The sequence below is a fragment of the Mustelus asterias genome, chromosome 11, assembly GCF_964213995.1.
Source record: "Mustelus asterias chromosome 11, sMusAst1.hap1.1, whole genome shotgun sequence".
Lineage (NCBI taxonomy): Eukaryota > Metazoa > Chordata > Chondrichthyes > Carcharhiniformes > Triakidae > Mustelus > Mustelus asterias.
Genome location: NC_135811.1, coordinates 9,734,136 through 9,749,625, shown reverse-complemented (window position 1 = coordinate 9,749,625; position 15,490 = coordinate 9,734,136).

The window sequence follows — 15,490 nt, the reverse complement described above, 5'->3', positions numbered from 1 at the left end:
TCCAGAAACTCAGCTAATGTTCTGGGGATCCAGGTTCGAATCCCGCCACTGCAGATGGTGGAATTTGAACTCAATAAATAAATATGGAATTAAGAATCTACTGATGACCATGAAACCATTGTTGATTGTCGGAAAAACCCATCTGGTTCACTAATGTCCCTTATGGGAAAGAAATCTGCCGTCTTTACCTGGTCTGGCCTATATATGACTCCAGAGCCACAGCGATGTGGTTGACTCTCAACTGCCCTCTGAAATGGCCTAGCAAGCTACTCAGTTCAAGGACAACTAGGGATAGACAATAAATGCTGACCAGCCACCAAGACCCATGTCCCACGAATGAATTAAAAAAAGTTACCTTGACATTTGTGGTGGGGAAATTTTAATCTAGTGTAGAATCTACAGCACAGAAACTGGCCATTCGTGTTAACAGGATCCACGCCAGCATTTATGATCTGCATGAACTTCTACCCACCCAACATCATCTCACCCCATCAACATACATTTCTATTCCTTTTCCCCTCACATTGTTATTGTGCTTTTCCTTAAATTCATCTATGCTTCAATCATTACATGTGGCAGTGAGTTTCACATCTTCACACACTCTTGGTTTTAAAAGAAGATGTTTTACACCTTAGGCCATGTTGTTTCAAAACTAAAGTTTATTTATTAGTCACCATTAGGCTTATATTAACACTGCAATGAAGTTACTGTGAGAATCCCCTAGTCATCACACTCCAGCGCCTGTTCGGGTACACTGAGAGAGAATTTAGCATGGCCAATGCACCTAATCAGCAAGTCTTTCAGACTGTGGGAGGAAACCGGAGCACCTGGAGGAAACCCACGCAGACATGGGGAAAATGTGCAGACTCCGCACAGACAGTGATCCAAGGCGGGAATTGAATCAGGGTCACTGGCGCTGTGAGGTGGCGGTCCTAACCACTGTGCTGCCGTGTTGTGCTATTATAATGATATCATGTCTTGGGGTTAATTGCTATACAGGACACAAGGCACAAATCGCTCATAAGGGATTTATCTGGCACTTGTAGGGTGCCATTGCATCTGGGATGCTGGAGAGATGTTTGAAGCGGCAGAACCTTCTGATGTCAGAGGCTGAGATGTCCTCTTCCTGTTTGCACCACATCTCTCAGCAAGACACACGCTGCCGGAGTCATCATCCTTCAAAGGGCCAGGACAATATGAGCCTGATGTGGAAATATTCAATCTCATATTGAAGTACATGAGTGAAATGAGGGGAGTAGCTCATGTTGGCCCATGACAGAGGGCACTTTCCAAGAGGGTACTCATTGCACCTTGTCCGCCTACTGGTGTAAACTAATGGTTGTTAGGGCCTCGCGTACTCGCCTGCCTTGTCTGGCCCACACTATGTTCTCTTCCCCTGAAGCCTCATCTTCCTCAAACTCATCACTCCCACTCCATTCGAGGTCCTCCTCATCAGAGGAGACATGCAGCTCCATCGCGTCATCTGATAAGTCCTCCCCCCTTTGCAGTGCCAGGTTGTGCAGCTTCCAGCAAGCCATGATGATCCATAAGACCCTCTTTACTGGTGTTTGCTGGCGTATTCCTCCAGGCCTGTCCTGGCATCAAAATCACATATTTAGGATCCCTATGGTGTTCTTCACCAGTGCCCATCTAGAACCTGGAGCCTCATTGTACCCTCTCTCTACATGAGTCTGAGACTGCCGCACTGGAATGGGCACCGGCCACATCCTTTGTGTGTACCCTTTGTCACTGAGGAGCCAGCCATAGGTTCTGTTTGGTCCCTGAATGGTGTCCAGGATCTGCGATCTACTCCAGATGTATAAGTAATGGACACTTCGTGGGGATCTGGCACAAACTTACATGATCAGTTTTTTGTGGTCACAAGCCAGCGCGTGGTAGCTTATCTGGTTTATGTATTGGAGTGACTGTTGCCAGGGAGATTTTATAGCCACGTGAGTACAGTCAATGGCACCATGCACCTGTGGGAAGCTGGAAAGCTCAGCAAAGCCCAGTGCTCTGGTGCCCTGGAGTGCTCGATCTGTTGTCAAAGTTGATGTAATTGTGAGCATTAGCAAAAAGGGCGTCTGTAACCTCATGATTGCATTCAGTCTTGGACACTTGAGAGATCCTACAAGGGTCGGTGAGGAGCCACTCTCATAGATGTTCAGCCACTGGCAGTGGATGTCCTCCCAGCCCCGATGGTGCAAATTCCTGAAGAGTGTGGCAAATGTGGGTCGGCTGATCTTGAATATGTGGAGCCATTAGTGACACTGGTTCTCACTCATCTGCAAATAGGACATGCAAGTTCTGTAGACTCTGGGTTCTACAAGCCTTATCTGCTGCGTCCGGAGGATGTCCTGCTGGCCCTGGATCTTGAGGGTCTTACTCCTCCCTTTTGCGATCCAGTTAGCTCCATCACAATCTTCTCCTTCTCTCCAGCCTGTAAGCAATAATGCAGACAGCGATGAATCCAGGCTTCATCTTCCTGATGGTCTCTTCTCAGCAAAGGTCCGAATTCTGTCAATGGGACATCAGTGAATGTGGGTTTAAGGGCTTTGTTCCCACATCATGAGCACATGCCCCTGAATTGGTGGTCAGTGCAGGGTGTGTATCAAGATCCCCCCACCTCCTTAACATGACCAACTGCTTTGGCCAGGTGCTTGGATAAGTTGCTTTCGGCCCAGGTACTGGGAGTCTCATTCACTGCACTCGAAACCAGAGCACCCAAAGGAAACCCACACAGACGTGGGGAGAACGTGCAGACTCCACACAAACAGCCACGCAAGCTATAATTGAACCTGGGTCCCTGGCGCTGTGAGGCAGCAGTGCTAACTACTGTGCCACCTTACTGCTCCTGTGTCCTAGGCAACCGTATGTGCAGGAAGTGCTGTCAGCTGCAGAAACTTCAGTCCCATGTTTCAGAGCTCGAGTGGTGACTGGAGTTACTGTGGTGTGGCCATGGTGCTGAGAGCCTTGTGGATAATACATTCAGAGAGGTGGTCACACTGCAGCTAAGAGTCCGGGAGGCAGAGAGGGAATGCGTGATGGCCATTCAGTGCAAGAGAACTAGGCAGGAAGTTCAGGAGTCCCCTGGGGCCCTGCTCAGAAATTGGTTTTGTGTTTTAGAAGCTGGTGAGAGCACTCAGAGGAGTACATTCAGGGTCAGGTATGTAGGAACCATGAGGAGAGGAAGAAGAAAAAAAGAGCAATAGTGATAGGGGATTCATTAGTTCTGGGAACAGTTAGGTTTTCTATGGCTATAGATGTAACTCCTGAATGACATGTTGTCTCCTTGGTGCCAAGGTCAAGGATATCACTGAGTGGCTGCAGGACATTCTTCTTCATAGACAGAGGCTGTGTCCACATTGATACCAATGACTTAGGTAGGAAGGGGGAGGCGATGGCCTAGTGGTATTACTGATAGACTATTAATCCAGAAACTCAGCTAACTGTTCTGGGGACGCAGGTTCGAATCCCGCCACGACCATGTGGTGGAATTTGAATTCAATAAAAAAAACCTGGAATTAATGATCTAATGTTGACCATGAAACCATTGTCGATTGTCGGAAAAACCCATCTGGTTCACTGATGTCCTTTAGGGAAGGAAATCTGCCATCCTTACCCGGTCTGGCCGACATGTGACTCCAGAGCCATAGCAATGTGGTTGACTCTCAAACTGCCCTCAGGCAACTAGGGATGGGCAATAAATGCTGGCCAGCCAGTGACGCCCATGTCCCGCAAATGAATAAACAAAAGGGGATGTGGCCTTGCAATCAGAATTTAGAGAGCTCGGGAGAAAATTAATAAGCAGGAACTCAAATGTAGTAATCTCTGGATTACTCCCAGTGCCACTGTGGAAGAGTACCAAAATTGAAAGATAAGACAGTTTAATGTGTGGCTGGAAAGATGGTGTGGGAGGGAGGGCTTTAGATTCCTGGGACACTGGAACTGGCTTCAGGTAAAATGGTGCCTGTACAAGGTGAATGCATAGCACCTGAACAGAGCTGGGACTGAATTTCTTGCAGGGAATTTTGCTAGTGCTATTGGGAGCTCTTTGAGCTAACTTGGCAGTGGTGTGGGAACCAAGTGAGAATATTAGAGAGGGATACCAGGGTACACAAGATACTTTGGAGAAACAGATAGCATTAGTTTATAGAATAGTACATTAATAGCTAGAATCGGAGGAAGGAAGATCGTAACAAAACTAAATTGTAACAAAGTATAAATCAGGGTTACTGTGGATGTATGTGAATGCACGGAGTAAGTGGTGAGTTATGGGCACAGATTGCATTGTGGAAATATGATGACAGAGACTCTGGCTCGAGGAAGGGCAGGACTGGGTGTTAAATATTCCTGAAAAAAAGGTGTTCAGGAAGGATAGGAAAGGAGGAAAATGAGGAATGGTGGTGGTATTGGTTAAAGAGTGCATTGCAGTGCCGAAGAAATCAGATGTCTAGAGGGTTCAAGGACCGAATAAATTTGTGATGTGGAGGTGGGCTGGGGTGGGCACAGTAAGTAGTCTCTCAACACCAGGTTAAAGTCCAACAGGTTTATTTGGTAGCACGAGCATTCGGAGCGTTGCGCCTTCATCAGGTGAGTGAAGAGTTCAGTTCACAAACAGGGCATATACAGACACAAACTCAATTACAAGATAATGATTGGAATGCGAGTCTTAACAGGTAGTCAAGTCTTTACAGATGCAGACAATGTGAGTGGAGAGAGGGTTAAACACAGGTTAAAGAGATGTGAATTGTCTCAAGCCAGGACAGTTAGTGAGATTTTGAAAACCCAGGCAAGTCGTGGGGATTACAGATAGTGTGACATGAACCCAAGATCCCAGTTGAGGCCGTCCTCATGTGTGCGGAACTTGGCTACCAGTTTCTGCTCAGCAATTCTGCATTGTCGTGTGTCGTGAAGGCCGCCTTGGAGAACGCTTACCCGAATATCAGAGGCTGAATGCCCTTGACTGCTGAAGTGTTCCCCGACAGGAAGGGAACACTCCTGCCTGGTGATTGTCGAGCGGTGTTCATTCATCCGTTGTCGTAGCGTCTGCATGGTCTCGTCAATGTACCATGCCTCGGGACATCCTTTCCTGCAGCTTATCAGATAGACAATGTTGGCCGAGTCACAAGAATATGTACCGTGTCTTGTGATACGCTGCAGGAAAGGATGTCCCGAGGCATGGTACATTGGTGAGACCATGCAGACAATACGACAACGGATGAATGGACACCACTCGACAATCACCAGGCAGGAGTGTTCTCTTCCTGTTGGGGAACACTTCAGCGGTCAAGGGCATTCAGCCTCTGATCTTCGGGTAAGCGTTCTCCAAGGCGGCCTTCACGACACACGACAATGCAGAATCGCTGAGCGGAAACTGATAGCCAAGTTCCGCACACATGAGGACGGCCTCAACCGGGATCTTGGGTTCATGTCACACTATCTGTAACCCCCACGACTTGCCTGGGTTTGCAAAACCTCACTAACTGTCCTGGCTTGAGACAATACACATCTCTTTAACCTGTGCTTAACCCTCTCTCCACTCACATTGTCTGTACCTTTAAGACTTGATTACCTGTAAAGACTCACATTCCAACCATCATCTTGTAATTCAGTTTGTATCTATACATGCCCCGTTTGTGAACTGAACTCTTCACTCATCTGATGAAGGGGCAACGCTCCAAGAGCTCGAGCTACCAAATAAACCTGTTGGACTTTAACCTGGTGTTGTGAGGCGAATGAATTTAGCTAGAGCTAAGGTACAAAATGGGTACAATTACATCGCTCGGTGTTGTCTATAACCAACAGATAGGAAGGATGTAGAGGAACAAATCTACAGGAAAATTAGAGGAAGCTGCCAACATTATTGAATAGTCATAATGGAGGACTTTAATTACCCAAATGTAGACTGGAATAGTGGCAGTCTAAAAGGCAGAGATTGGCAAAGTTTTCGACAGCATCATGTGTCCAGTCCAACAAGAAAGGATTTTGATTTGATTTGATTTATTATTGTCACATGTATTAACATACAGTGAAAAGTATTGTTTCTTGCGCGCTATACAGACAAACATACCGTTCATAGAGAAGGAAAGAAGAGAGTGCAGAATGTAGTGTTACAGTCATAGCTAGGGTGTAGAGAAAGATCAACTTAATGCAAGGTAGGTCCATTCAAAAGTCTGACAGCAGCAGGGAAGAAGCTGTTCTTGAGTCGGTTGGTACCTGACCTCAGACTTTTGTACCTTTTACCTGAAGGAAGATGGTGGAAGAGAGAACGTCCGGGGTACGTGGGGTCCTTATGCTGGCTGCTTTGCCAAGGCAGCGGGAAGTATAGACAGAGTCAATGGATGGGAAGCTGGTTTGCATGATGGGTTGGGCTACATTCATGACATTTTGTAGTTGATGCACCGTTGGACCTGGTTATTGGAAATGAGATGGGCCAAGTAGATCAAGTGTCAGTGGGGGAACATTTAGGAGAGAGTGATCATTGTATCATAAGCTTTAGAATGATGATAGAAAAGGACAATGGGCAATCCAGAGTAAAAATAATTCACTGGGGAAAGCTGACTTCAATGGGGCAAGAACAGAGCTGGGCCGGTTAGACTGAAAAAGAAGCTTCGCAGAAAAAACTGAAGCTGAACAATATGTTATCTCCAAAAAAGAAATAGTTCAGGCATAGTCAAGATATATTCCCTCAAAAGGCAAGGTGGGCAAAACAAACCCAGAGCTGCCTGGATGGAGGAGGAAACTGAAGTTAAAATAAGGAAGAAAACCTGACAAGCGGCAGGTAGAAAATACAACTGAGAAGTAAGAGGAATACAGAATGTTCAGAGGGGAGGCAACAAAGCACATTAGAGAAGCGAAGAAGGTTTATGCGAAAAGATTGGCAGCCAACATAAAGGGGAATCCCAAAGTCTTCCTTAGGCATATGCATAGTAAACATGTGGCAAAATAAGAGTAGTGCCAATTAAAGACCTAAAAAGGAATTTATGCACGGAAGCAGTGGGCATGGCTGAGGTATTAAATTACTACTTTGTATCTGTATTTACCAAGGAGGCAGATGCCATTAATAAGAAAATAAACATAGTTTCAAGGGATTTATATTTGTATTGGTAAACATTGAAAATAACGTATTGTTTGAAATGGGTATAATTTAATATTTCTGTGCCTGGAAGGATAAAATCTATAATTAGGTTCATGCTGGACAAAGGTGTTTGTATGTGTGGGGATTAATTTTGGTTCCAGCTATTGGAGACAAGTGTGGCGTTAAGGGTAAATAAACTAGTAGTGGTTGTTTAGCAACTGAAACCTTGTAAGGATGAAATAAAATTTTTAAGTTTTAGTTTTAGCTGAATTTGTTGGCAGTCGAAGATATGTAGAGAGAAAAAAGGCACCTCTCCCAACTCTGTTAGAAACAGTTGGTTTAGAAGGCCAGAGAGGGAACATCTCTTAGCTTTGTTATAAGAGAAACCATACCATGGAGTAATGGTCATTTAAAGAGCAGTTAATTGGGAAAACTAGAGAAATGAAGAGACATTTCCAATAAGTCTAAGGTTAAAGGGACTAGAACAGGGTCTTGTTTAGTAAAGACACACACAGTGAGAGGAATGCCAGAAAAAAAATCTGAAGTAATTTTCAGGTTTGTGAGATTTTACTACAGCCTGTGGAATGTGAGTTGAAGTAACTATGCAAATCATTGGCTGGATATTGGGGTTTGTGTAAAAGCAGTTAGGACAAAGGAAACCTACAGGGAGAGGTGTAAATCCTTGACTGGATTTGCTATTAAAAGTGGAATGGGATCTTTGTTGAAAGTGTCATTTGAAAACCCTGGACTGGATATTGGAATGCAAGCCACCAAGGGAATGCAACATTGTGATGGAAGATTTTAAGAAGAGAGAAGATTAGAGCCAGTTTGGGAGTTGACAAGGCACCAGGACCAGATAAGATGCATCCAAGGACATTGAAGAAAGTGGGGTGGCGCAATGGCACGGTGGTTCACACTATTGTCTCACAGCACCAGGGACCAAGGTTCAATTCTGGCCTCGGTCACTGTCTGTGTGGAGTTTGCACGTTCTCTCCGTGTCTGTGAGGGTTTCCTCTGGATGATCCAATTTCCTCTCACGGTTCAAAGATGTGTAGGTTAGGTTGATTGGCCATGTTAAATTGACCCTTAGTGTCAGGGGGACTAGCAGGGTAAATATGCGGGGTTACAGGGATAGGGCCTGGGTGGGATTGTTTTCGGCGCAGGTTCGATGGGCCAAATGGCCTCCAGCAGCACTGTAGGGATTCTCTATGAGAGTGGAAATTGCAGGGGCATTGAGCATAATCTTTCCGTCTTCCTCAACTTAGGGGAGGTACCAGAAGATTGGATATGTTATGCCTTTGTTCAAAAAAGATTGCCAGGATAAGCCCAACAATTACAGACCAGTCAGTTTAACTTCAGTGGTGCGAAGCTTCCGGTGACAATTATTAATAATCACATGGAAAACTATGGATTGGTTCGGAAGTGCCAGCATGCATTTCTAAAGGGGAAACTATGACTAACTAGCTTGCTGGAGGTTTTTGAGGAGGTAACAGAAAGGGTCGATGAGGGTAATGCTATTGATGTGATGTACATGGACTTTCAAAAGGCATTTGATACAGTATTAGTTCATGAAATAAAAGGGACATTAGCAAAGTGGATGAGTAATAGGAAGCAGAGAGTAATGGTCAATACATATTTTTGGGCTGGAGGAAGTTTGCAGTGGTTTTCCTCAGGCGTTGTTATTGGAGCCCTTGCTTTTCCTGGTATCTATTAATGGTCCAGATCTTGGTGTGCAGGGGACAATTCCAAAGTTTTCAGATTTCACGAAATTTGGAAGCATTGTAAACTGTGAGGAGGACAGTATAGAGCTTTAAAGGAATATAGACAAGTTGGTGAAGTGGGTAGATTGGTGGCAGATGAAGTTCAATGCAGTGAAGTGCAAGGTGATGCATTTTGGTAGGAATAACATTGAAAGACAATGTAAAAAAAGGGATGCAATGCTTAAGGGCGTTGAGGAGTAGAGGGTCCTGGGTGCATATGTGCATTGATCATTGAAGTGGAGATGCCAGCATTGGACTGGGGTGATAGTCAAGTTCTGCATGCATGAGGATGGCCTCAACCGGGATCTTGGGTTCATGTCACTACTTGTAACCCCCACCATACCGCCTGGGTTTGCAAAATCCTATTATCCGTCCTGGCTTGAAACAATTCACACCTTTTTAACCTGTGATTATCCCTCTCGCCATGCACACTGTTAGTACCTGTAAAGACTCGATTGCATGTAAAGACCCGCATCCCAACCATTCTTCACATTCTAATCTGTAATTACCTTGCAATTGTGTCTTTGTCTATATATGCTGTGTTTGTGAACTAACCTCCACTCACCTGATGAAGGAGCAGCGCTCCGAAAGCTCATGATTCCAAATAAACCTGTTGGACTTTAACCTGGTGTTGTGAGACTTCTTACTGTGCATTGATCATTGAAGTTGGCAGGACAGGTGAAAAGAGCAGTTAATAAAACATATTCTATCCTGGGCATTATTAATAGGGGCATTGAGTATAAAAGCAGGGAGGTTAAGCTGAACTTATACAAGACATGATTAGTTCTCAGCTGGTATATTGTGTACAGTTCTGGGTGCTACAATAAGAATGAATTGGGAAGAGTGAAGAAGAGTTTTACAAGAATGAGAAACTTTGGTTCTGAGGATAGATTAGAGAGGTTGGGACTCCTCCTTACAGAGGAGAAGGCTAAAAGGAGATATGATAGAGGTGTTCAAAATCATGAGGGGGCTGGACAGAGTAGATAGGGAGACACTATTCCCATTTGCAAAAGGATCAAGAATGATTCAGATTCAAAGTGATTTGCAAAAGAAGCAGATGTGATGTGTGAAAAAACTTTCTTACACATGAGTGGTTGGGGTCTGGAATGCACTGCCTAGAAGTGTGGTGGAGGACGCAGATTCAATTGATACATTCAAGAGGGCATTGCATAATTACTTGAATAGAAACAATGTGCAGGGGTACAGGGAAAAGGCAAGGAAATGTCACTAAGTCATAATGCTTATTTGGAGAACTGGTGCAGACACAATGGGCTGAATGGCCTCCTTCTGCACCATAACAGTTCTGTGATTCTGAATTTGTTATTACTCTGGGGAATTTCCATGCTACAAATAAGGGGTTAAAACAAGGAGATTTTAGTGCCACTTTGTGAGATTAGTCTCGCATGAATGGGCAACACTGCTTTACTTTCTTTATTGGGGTGGATAGCGTATTGGATTGAAAATTATTTAGGTGGGAGAAAACAGAGGAAGAAGATTAAACGTAATATTTCAGAATGGTTGAAAATAGGTAGTGGTGTTCCTCAGGATTCACTTCTGGGGTCACTTTAGTACACTGTGTCTACCAATGATTTGGAAACCAGTCTACAACAACCAGCTCACATTTATACAGTGTTGTTTAACACTTACAATAAAACAGGGAACAGGGTTGAAATTTGCAGATGATACCAAAATCAGAGGGTTAATTATTCTTGAGAATACTGAGGAAAGTTATGGAGGAGTATTGCTCAGATGGGGGTATCAACTAAGAAGTGGCAAATGGAATTCAGTGTCAGTAGGGGGGAGGTGATGCATTGGTAAAAAGATGTAACAGTAATATTTTTACTCTCAATAGAAGTAGATTAGGGCTATGAAGAGCAGAAGAATTTGAAAGTATAGATCCACTGGATAATAAAAGCAACATCTTAAGCTTATAACAGTGTAAAAGGAGCAAGCTCATGGAGTTCGATGTTCCATCTCAAGAGTTATGGAATGTAAAATCCAGCAGGTAATTATGAGGTTATAAAAACTTCAATAAGGTCTCAGAGTACCGTGTGCAGTATTGAACTCCACATTATAAGAAGGATTTTGAGACCTCAGAGAAGGTGCAACACCAATTCACCAGAGGGTTGTTTGGTATGAGGAAATACAATCAGCTGTTGCATAACCAGGAGCCAATGCAGGCCAATGAGCACAAGAGGTGATGGGTAAACAAGACTGGTGCAAGTTAGGGCATGAACAGCAGAGGTTTGGATAATCTCAAATTTACAAAGACAAGAATGTGGGAGGCTGGTCAGGATTGCATCGAAGTTGTCAATTTTAGGAGGAACAAAGGGATCGATGAGGATTTCAAAAGCAGATCAGCTAAGGCATAGATGGAGTCACTCACTGATCCTTGAAGGTCAACTTTACTTTCATTGATTCTAGAGGGGAATGTACAGTTGCCCAGAATCTGGCAGCTTTCCTATACCTCATTCATGCCAAAGTAGTAAGCATTGGCAGTCTAATTAATCCTCTCATGACATACACAGACACACAGTTTCTACCAGAGGCTACTGGACAGTAGTCAAGAGTGAGAACCATGGTTGATTTATTTGCCCCCTCTTTTAGCCATTTCTGTGTCCCTCTCTCTAGTGCATGATTAAATAACTCGGGGAAAACCTGGGATTACACCTGTAACGTCTCTAATCTATAGAGATAATTATTGGGCAGTGAATTTACTCACTGGGACACCATAGAAGCTGTCAGTTACATTTGCAAAGAAATAAATATTTCAGTATGAATTATAGACCAAACCTGAGAATTTTGTTTTGGAGAAGCAAGACTTTCAGTACATAATCTAGGCTAAAGTCTTAGTGCTGTTTTGCACTGGTGGAGGTGCCACTCTTCAGATGAGATGCTCACCCAAGGCTTCAGCTGCTTGCTCAAGTGGGCATTAAAGATCTCTTGCTGCATTTTGAAGGAAATCAAGGAAGTTCTCCCCAGTGTCCAGTCCAACATTTATCACTCAATAAACATTGGTTTTCAGGTCAACATTCCCTCACTGTCCAGCAAAAGCAAATCAACTGATCATTCATTTCAATGGCATTTGTGGATTCTGCTGTGCGCTAAGGTGTCTGCTGTGCTCACCTACATAATGTTACCGCACTTAAGTATGGTGTAGCATTTTGAAGTATTTGTGGTGAGGCATTCACATTCAAGTCCTTTTCCTATTTACTAAATGCAAAGCCCCCAATACTCCACATTTCATTTTGCCCAGCGAAGTCTTACATTTGTTTGTTTTCTTTTAAATCCTGAGAGGAGGTTCTGCAACCATAGGAAACAAACTTGTTAATTGGCAAAAGAACCCAAGATGAGACGAGGAGAATTTTTGACACAGCAAATTGTTGTGATCTGGAACACGCTGCCTGAAAGGGAGAGGCAGGCTGAAGAGTAAGTTTCAAAAAGGAATTGGATAAAAGCATGAAGGGGAAAGATTTGCAGGGCAATGGGGAAAAGGCCAGAGAAATCCTACTAATTGATAGTTTTTCAAAGATATGATAAGCTGACTTGGCTTCTCTGTGCTGCACCATTTTATGATTCTGTGCCTTTATCTTTCTGGAATTTTATTGATTTCTTTTCATGGACACTCCATTGGCCCTTCATGGTCCTTCAGTTGAAGCTCATACATGTCTGTGTGTACAGCCTTCTTCAAGAATGTCAATAACAGTTCAAGTTGGAATATCTTCTTTCTTGCTACTTCATCCCTTGCCTTCTCCCTATCACCTCCCTCATTCTGCCCATTCCTTCTCCCTTCCCCTCCTCCATTTTAACTCTTCCTCTGCTTTCTCCACCAACCTCTTTCCAACTCCATTCTCTGCCTTCCCCTCCCTCTCTCTTTCCTCCACTCCCTTTCCCCAACCCTCCCCTCATCTCTTTCTCCCATTCTATCCACCTACTCCTCCTCTCCCACACTGGTTCCATTATCCTCTCGACCTGAAAAATTCAAACTAATCAGAACTATCCCTGTGCAACAAAGACAAGCATATTATTAAAAATATTATGAGGAGAACACACTTTACATGGCACTAAGCATCCTTTCTATTATTGGTACTTATTGGTACAGTTGATAAGGCTGCAGGACAGGCATGTGCCTGTTAAAAGGAAGAATAGGAAAGGTAGGATTCGAGAGCCGTGGATAACCAGAGAAATTGAGGATCTGATCAAAAAGAAAAGAGAGGCATACGTTAGGTCCAGGCAACTGAAAACAGATGGAGCTCTGGAGGAATACAGAGAGAGTAGGAAAGAACTCAAACGGGGAGTTAGAAGGGCAAAAAGGGGTCACGAAATGCTCTTGGCAGATAGGATTAAGGAGAATCCTAAGGCATTTTATTCATATGTTAGGAACAAAAGAGTTGTCAGGGAAAAAGTCGGACCTCTCAGGGACAAAGGAGGGGAATTATGCTTAGAACCCAAGGGAATAGGGGAGATCCTAAATGAATACTTTGCATCGGTATTCACAAAGGAGAGGGACTTGTTGACTTGGAGTGTCTCAGAGGGAGGTGTTGACCCATTAGAGAGAATCTCCATTACAAGGGAGGAAGTGTTAGGTTTTTTAGGTAACATTAAAACTGACATATCCCCAGGGCCTGATGGCATCTATCCTAGGCTGCTCAGGGAGACAAGAGATGTAATTGCTGGGCCTCTGACGGAAACCTTTGTCTCTTCAGTGGACACAGGTGAGGTCCCTGAGGATTGGAGGATAGCGAATGTGGTACCGTTATTTAAGAAGGGTAGCAGGGATAACCCGGGTAATTATAGGCCAGTGAGCTTCTCGTCCGTGATAGGGAAGTTGTTGGAGAGGAGTCTTAGAGACAGGATGTATGCGTATTTAGAACGGAACAATCTCATTAGTGACAGACAGCATGGTTTTGTAAGAGGGAGGTTGTGCCTTACAAATTTGGTGGAGGTTTTTGAGGAAGTGACAAAAACGGTTGACGAAGGAAGGGCTGTGGATGTTGTCTATATGGATTTCAGTAAGGCATTTGACAAAGTCCATCATGGCAGGTTGGTTAAGAAGGTTAAGGTTCATGGGATACAAGAAGAGGTGGCGAGATGGGTAGAAAGCTGGCTTGGCCGCAGGAGACAGAGGGTAACAGTCGAAGGGTCTTTTTCCAGCTGGAGGTCTGTGACCAGTGGTGTTCCACAGGGCTCTGTACTGGGACCTCTGCTATTTGTGATATATATAAATGATTTGGAAGAAGGTGTAACTGGTGTTATCAGCAAGTTTGTGGATGACACGAAGATGGCTGGGCTTGCGGATAGCGATGAACATTGTCGGACAATACAGCAGGATATAGATCGGCTGGAAAATTGGGCGGAGAAATGGCAGATGGAATTTAATCCAGATAAATGTGAAGTGATGCATTTTGGAAGAACTAATGTAGGGGGGAGTCATACAATAAATGGCAGAGCCATCAAGAGTATAGAAACACAGAAGGACCTAAGTGTGCAAGTCCACAAATCCTTGAAGGTGGCAGCACAGGTGGAGAAAGTGGTGAAGAAGGCATATGGTATGCTTGCCTTTATAGGACGGGGTATAGAGTATAAAAGCTGGAGTCTGATGTTGCAGCTGTATAGAACGCTGGTTAGGCCACATTTGGAGTACTGCGTCCAGTTCTGGTCGCCGCACTACCAGAAGGACATGGAGGCATTAGAGAGAGTGCAGAGAAGGTTTACCAGGATGTTGCCTGGTATGGAGGGTCTTAGCTATGAGGAGAGATTGGGTAAACTGGGGTTGTTCTCCCTGGAAAGACGGAGAATGAGGGGAGACCTAATAGAGGTGTACAAAATTATGAAGGGTATAGATAGGGTGAACAGTGGGAAGCTTTTTCCCAGGTCGGAGGTGACGATCACGACGGGTCACGGGCTCAAGGTGAGAGGGGCGAGGTATAACTCAGATATCAGAGGGACGTTTTTTACACAGAGAGTGGTGGGGGCCTGGAATGCGCTGCCAAGTAGGGTGGTGGAGGCAGACATGCTGGCATCGTTTAAGACTAACCTGGATAGTCACATGAGTAGTCTGGGAATGGAGGGATACAAACGAATGGTCTAGTTGGATCAATGAGCGGCACAGGCTTGGAGGGCCGAAGGGCCTGTTTCCTGTGCTGTACTTTCTTTGTTCTTTTGTTCTTTGTACTCTTGGTCACAATTTTCTGTCAACAATTCCCATTCAATTTTCCCAGCTATTGTCACAATTTAGATGGAAATACAGGTACTGGCCACTAGATGGCTCTGAAGCCTCTACCCGAACTCAGTTGCCATCTTGGATAGAAACAGCACTTACATTCCTAAATTGGCCATAGTCATGCAATGGACAATTTACCAGCAAACAGTAAAACTGCAAATCTTCTCGCCATTAGAACCAATCTTTCCACTCTTACCACTCACCAATCTGGCTTCAACCTCAAGACACAGCTTCCAACTGCAAACCTAGGAATACTTTGCTCCTGGCCTCAGTCTCACCAACATCTCTGCCTATCCCACCTCCCAGACTAGGAACAGGTAACTGAAATTTCCAACCTACGCCCACTCCCGGTTTGATATGAAAGGATTCCCAAGCATCAATGAGAATTTAAAACCAAGACTTTATTTATCTAGGAGCTAATGTAGA